The sequence below is a fragment of the Tenrec ecaudatus genome, chromosome 4 (genome assembly GCF_050624435.1).
Source record: "Tenrec ecaudatus isolate mTenEca1 chromosome 4, mTenEca1.hap1, whole genome shotgun sequence".
Lineage (NCBI taxonomy): Eukaryota > Metazoa > Chordata > Mammalia > Afrosoricida > Tenrecidae > Tenrec > Tenrec ecaudatus.
In genome coordinates this window covers 106,789,205-106,795,850 of record NC_134533.1, presented here as the reverse complement: position 1 = coordinate 106,795,850, position 6,646 = coordinate 106,789,205, and the positions used below count along the sequence as shown (strand labels likewise).

General features: G+C 40.8%; 1 pseudogene; it reads right to left on the bottom strand.

Annotated features, from left to right (window-relative positions):
- Positions 1-2,112: 2,112 nt before the first annotated feature.
- Positions 2,113-3,313, bottom strand: LOC142445984 (cysteine desulfurase pseudogene; annotated as a pseudogene).
- Between the last annotated feature and the right edge of the window lie 3,333 nt (positions 3,314-6,646).

Sequence of the window (6,646 nt, the reverse complement as noted above, 5' to 3'; positions counted from 1 at the left end):
ATCATTCCCACCCCACAAATCCATACCCATTACCATTCACTCCTCACTTTCCCCGAATGGTCCCCCACCAGGCAGCATCTAATAGATTCATCTATTTTGAACATTTCATACAAAAGAAACTATGCAATCGATAGTCTTATGTAACTGGCTTATTTCATTTGGCAAATATCCTAGGAATGGAGTCTGGATTGTATGGTATGTCTATATTGAGAAATTACCAGACTATCTCTAAAGCATCTGGACACTTTCCCCTTCCTACAAGCGCTATCTGTATGTTCCGATTTTGCCAGCATGTGTAACTGGTTGTCTTTTTGATTAGAGTCTTTCTAGCACAGTGAAGTGGTATTGCATTAGGATTTGTCTTTGCATTTCCATAACGACCAATGATGAGTATCTGTTCATGTGACTACTGGCCATTTGTCGAAACAGTTTGGAAAAAAAGTCTTTGCCTATCTTTTAAGTTAAATTATTTGTCTTTTATTACAGATTTACAGACGTTTGTATTTGTTTTAATGTGTGTCTTATCACATACACACAGATGTAATTTGAATTTCTCTGGATTATCTTTTGGCTTTTGGATGCCCTTTGAAATGCAGAAGTTTTAATTCTGATGAAGTTCAATTTACCTATTTTTACTTTTGTTGCTTGTGCTTTGGGTGGTGCATCAAATTTTAAAAGTTGGTTAACCCAAGGGCATGGTGGCTTAATCTTTTGTTTGCTTCCAAGAATTTTATAGCTTAAACATTTCCACTTAGGCCTGTGATCCACCTGCAGTAAATGTGTGTGGAGGCCCATTAAGTTTTGCACCCTCGATGTCTTGTTGGCTTCATACTAGCATGCCCGGCTTTCAACTAGGCTCCGATGAGCTTAATGTTATTATTACTACCATTTATAGGCAATCAAATCGAGGATTGCTGTGCTGTTGATGAGTGACATTGAGTCAATTCCAACTCATTACAACCCATGTCATAGAGTAGAATGGCTTCATAGGATTTCCTTTGGTATACTCTTTACAAAAGAGCCCCGGGTGGTGTAGTTGGGAAAATATGGGCGTTCAACTATATGGTTGGTGGTTCAAATCTACCAGGTGCTCGCTGGGGACAAGATGAGGTTTTTGTTTGTTCCTCTAAAGATTTACAGTCCCCTAAACTCTAGAGGCATGGATGACATGACTTTTTCTCACATCGTTTAGACATGTTGTCAGTTCCTGGAGAAGGATATCCTGTTTGGTAAAGTAGAAGGGCATCTAGGAAGCGGAAGGCTATCAATGAGAATGATTGACACAGTGGCTGCCACAACGGACTCAAGCCCAGGAACAGGTGTGAGGACCAGGCAGTGTTGCGTTCTGTTGTGCAGAGGGTTACTTGAGTCAGCACTGACTTGAATGCAACTAATAACAATACAACGGCCCCTTTAGAACAGTGTTACCTTGCCCTATAGGGGCTCTATGAATTGGAATACACTCAATGACAATAATGGATAGACTTTATAGCTACACACCACCAGCTTTTTCTCCCATCCAGTCACTGGGTGGGTTTGAACTGCTAAGCTTTTGTTAGGAGCTGGGTGCTTTGGTTCCTTTTTTTTTTTTTTTTTTGCAAATAGAAGGTGAATTAATTTTTCTAATATGTAAATCAACAAATTCTAAGGAAAGAAACAAATTATTTTAACAATGGGTTCCATCTATCGATGTTCCTTTCTCTGTTAGGTAAAAAGCAAGAGGATGAGAATAGGAAGGACACAAGGCTCCTAAGCAACTCGCTGTTTGGTCTAAAACCAATATGAAGAGGTGGTCTTTGGAACACAAAACAGGTAAAACTCAGTTGATTTTGTGTGTTCTTGAGAGACCCAGTCCAGCCGAGTAGTAAAAAGTAACAACTCAAGTGTCCATGCAGAGCAATGGGGTCACAAGTCCCCATCTAGGATGCAAACATGTCCAGCAGCAGTATCATACAGAATGTCCCTACTGCATCATGTTGATGATGCACATCCATTAGAAGACTAGAGGAAGACTCCAGGAGAGAAATAGGAACGCTTCTCACTAACGGAGCCGAGGCTGGGGAAAGAGCGTTTTCTTGTGTTTCTGTCTTGGAGGTGGGCTCATGCTGAAGTTCACTGGCCTATAGCAATTCTGGTTTGAACAATGAACACCCTCTGGGTGTACCAAGGTGTCTGGTGTTCATGGTTTAGTGAAGCAGGAGAGACCAGGCCCTCACAACATGCAGATAGTCTATGCTGAGTACACTTGATGTTCTTGAGGTCAAGGTCATCCTGTACTATCTCCAAGAGAGAGCTCATTTCTCTCCTCAGACTCTTGACATGCTGGATGCACGGCTCCACTGTGTAGCCCAGCTCTTCCTCTGTACCGAAGTGGCCAAGGACACACCTGATGGAAGAATGAGCTATGTCCTCATCAGTGCCAATCGGTCTTAGGAGGGCTCCGGGGAAGAGGTCCAAGCACTCGCTGAAGATAAGGCAACAGCCTTGAGTGCCATCAGCAGCCATTCCCCTTCCACGTGTGCAAAGAAGAGGTTGATACTGCCTGGGTAATGGTGCATAGGGCCCCAGTCATCACAGCACTGGAAAGGCTCTTCATTATCTTCTGTCAGCCACTCATCTCTTGCTGTGCTACCTAACATACAGCTCCCGGCCCCACCACCAAGGGTGTGGGCACTGCCCCAGACCACAGACCCTGTTCTTGCCCCCCTCCACTCTGCAGGGCCTCCAGGCAAACACAGGCTGAGAGATAATGTAGATGACATCAATTGATATTGGACCATAAATCTGGTGACTACCGATGCTCATGAGATCCATTTTCATGTCATTGGCATCAAGAGGGAATCTTCTCAATGGCCTGAACAGACCATTCTGGAACTGCACCTCCGTCCTGTTTCCACAATGGGCTTCTTCACTCCAATCTCATGGCTCACGGTCATGACTAAGGGCAGATTGGCATCTGGCAGCATAGCAACCTCTAGGTCCTTTAGACCGATGATGCCACTCGTCTGCGCTGGCAGGACATTGAATGAAAAGCCCTCCACTTCCAGCGAATAGCAGAATTCGACACATTTGTGTGCAGTCTGAGAGGAGATCAAGTGCTTTTTCTGTGATGAGAGAAAATAATCTACGAGGATTATCCCCAATCAGAGATGCTACTTGCTCATTGGCAAGCATGTTTCATGACCGCCTCACTCTCCCAGCCATTGGCCAGTGTCCGGGAGGGTGAGTTCCCGTAGTAGTGGCCTAGGTAAGGGAGCATGGCATCAAGCCACCGGGGATCCAGAGGAGTAGTAGCGAACACATCCAAATAGAGACGTCACAGTCCGGTCCCTGCTTCTGGAGCCTGAGCTGGGCCCGAGGGAGCATGATGTGTACAATGCGCATGCGCAGCCCCCAAGGGACGCCCCGGATTTAGATGTTGGAGACGTTGTCAAGGCCGAGGCCGCTGGCCTCCTGGCAAGTCATGGTCTTGCAGCTTGGTCAAGATGGCAGAGTCTCCCACACTAGACAGAGGCGATCTTTGGTCCCTACAATCCCGGAAGTGTTACCTAGTGCCCCGAAAATAATTCTTCCTAGCTACTTTAATTGAAGATTAGAATTATTTCAATAATGTGTCTGTCAGCTCACAGTGAGTGGCTGGGGGACAATTTATACACAGTTCTACAAAAGAACTCAGGAATGAATGAGTACAAGGGGGTTTCAAAATGCTCCTGGGGAATTTTCACTCTCTTTTCATTCCACTACCCCCATGAAGTCTTTCAAGTCCTTCCCTCATACCTCATCAAGGATAGATTCCAATCCATGGCATACTCTCTGTTCACGTAAAACCAACCAAACGCAACCTTCAGTCCTTGAGTCAATTCTGACTGGTGTTCACTTAGCGAACTGTCTAGAAGGATCTTAGTTGTTATTATATTATCATAGAGCTGAGCTAGTTTCTTTTCAATTTCTTGGTTCCAAGGTCAGTGACATGGGATCTGATTGGCTTAGGTTAGTCAGCAAACATTCTTGTATAATCTTAAAAAGTTGGATTTATCCCTAAGATACAGTATTTGACCTGCCTCAGGGTTAAGAGCTTCCTCAATGTAAACAGTTTCCAAAAGAGGAGGTGTGAAAACAATTAAATGATAAATAGTTTTATTTAAAAATATTGGTTAATAATATGATACTGACAAGTATCTCAGAATCACTTGATTCTCCAATGCAAATATCTATATTTTATATACTATGTACCAGGTATTGAACATGTGCAGGTTAATGAGAGAGATGGAAATGAAGAAAAACCAGCTAAATCTGATCACTGCTACTGTAACAGCCATTTTCTTGATGATACTGTAGACAGAGTGTAGTAAGTCTGATGAAGTTGTAGGCCCCCAAGAATCAAACATAGCTTGAAGTACAGACATAGGATTGATGGGACCTGCATGCTATATGGGAGAGTGATTCAGGGTCGAATATTTGTCATGCCAGTTTCATCAAAGAGAGAGGGGTAGAGAAATTTCGGATTGTGAAAGAAATTGTTTGAGAAATTCTATATAGTGTATTCCATTGTGTGGATTCAGTTGATTTTTTGTTTCTTTCTGTTAAACTACTGCTCTACTGAGAACTGAGCAAAATATGAAAAGAAATCTGTATTAAAACACATCCCAGTGAAATGCTACAAATATTCTAGTATAGGGAAACAATACCATCCACATAAAACGAAAACACATTTTCTGCAACAACAACAAAAAAATCCCATCAAAATCAGGCTTGCTTCAAGAAAATGAAAATAGATATTCCGGTACAAAAGGAACTGGAAAACATTTTTTCACTAACTATTTGGTAAGCAAATTTGTGCTCTCTTGTATGCAAATTTGCAGAAATTATGCAACTTAGTTGTCTTTCTTCTTTTTAGTTGTCTTTCTTAAGGAAGTGACTTGATGCTCTGCAGAACACTGAAAAAAATAAAATAAAACCTCAGTCATGGAGTGTGGGAACACTGTGGTTGGAAGGACAAAGAGGCAGGGAGTCAACATTAAAATGATTTGTCTTCCAGTCAAGAAAGCTGTTGGCAAAGGGACCCAAAATTATCTGAAGGAACAGATTTATATTAGAAAAAAAAGACAGATTAGTAACAAATGAAAAGCATTTTTGAGATGGTAAATCTTTACGGGAGAAGACAGTCTCATTTTTCTCCCATGAAGATGGTGGTGGGACTTACAGGTAGAAACCCAGCACTCGCAGCTTAAAGTTATAAGAAAACGTCACATAGTTTAGGGAAAATAATGATACTAAAATGGAAAAATGATATATGTTTCTCATATATAATAGATGGTGATTAGGAAAAGGATACTTGAGTCCTCTCAATAGAAAATCTGACAAAAAGAAATACACTAGTGAAATGCAAACATGAATCAATATAATTGGTTATGAAATATAGAAATGTTCAATTTTACTACAATAACTGTGGATCTAAACATTCAGGGGATAATATTTTTGAACCAACAAATGAACAAATAGTTGAAATCTAATACTAATATAACAGAGATAGAGAGTAACAGATACTTTAATATATTGCTGATGGGATTGCAAATAACTTGGAAAACAATTTAGCAATATGAATTAAGAGTTTTAAAAATATTTATTGTCCCTGAGTAATTTCCCTTCTGGGAATCATCTTAATGCATGATTCAATATATGGGAATACATTTTATGTACCAAGATATTCGTTTCAATTGTGATCATGTAAAAAAGGATAGTTAAACAAATGACTTTATAGTTACTCTATGAAATATGTTATAAATTATTTATAGAGAGGATAAGGGAACACACAATTTAAAGGTATCAAGGTAAAATAACTGAAGTCACAATTCTACAAATGGACTAACAACATGCACACAAACCTCAATGGATGAAAATATTCTGGAAGGCTTGCACTGAAGTGTTACTGGGGGTGTCTGGGGGTGTCTGGGGGTGAGTCATTGACTGACCTAGAGAACAGTTTAGAAGTTAGGGGTAAAATGGTCACGGAGCCCACTTTCCACAATGACATCAGCTAATTGGGGACAGCAGCCTCATCTCTGAAGACGACCAATCCACTGGACAGCCTGCTCAGTCAGTGGTGATCTTTGCATCTTTGACGCTTCTCTATAATGTAGCGGTAAGCCATTGACGTCCCCACTGTTGAATTTAGGTGTTACAGTTCAGTAGTCTGTGTTTTCTAGAGAATGTGTATTTTCTATGTCTTTGATAGCAACTTCTAGTGATATGCTGCAAGTATACTCCAACCCCTTTAACAAATTCCATTTATAATTTATTGCAATTAAAATATAATAATTTATTATAAAATTGGTATTACTTTTAATGCATTTAATTTTTAAAATACCATATGGAGTTCCTAGAGGAACTTGGTCAACATACTTGCCTGCTAATTGAAGGTTTGAAGCTTTGACTCTCCCAAGCTATACCTCAGGCAAAAGGCCTGATGGTCTACTTCTGAAAAATCAGCCAGTGAGCCCCTTACGGAATTCAGTTCAATCTGACATACATGAATCAGAATCTGACATATGTGAGTCTGTGCCATGAGACAGAATCCACACACAGCGAGCACATTTTCCTTTCTATAGCTTACATAAACACAAGCCCATGGTTTGTCCTCCTCCAG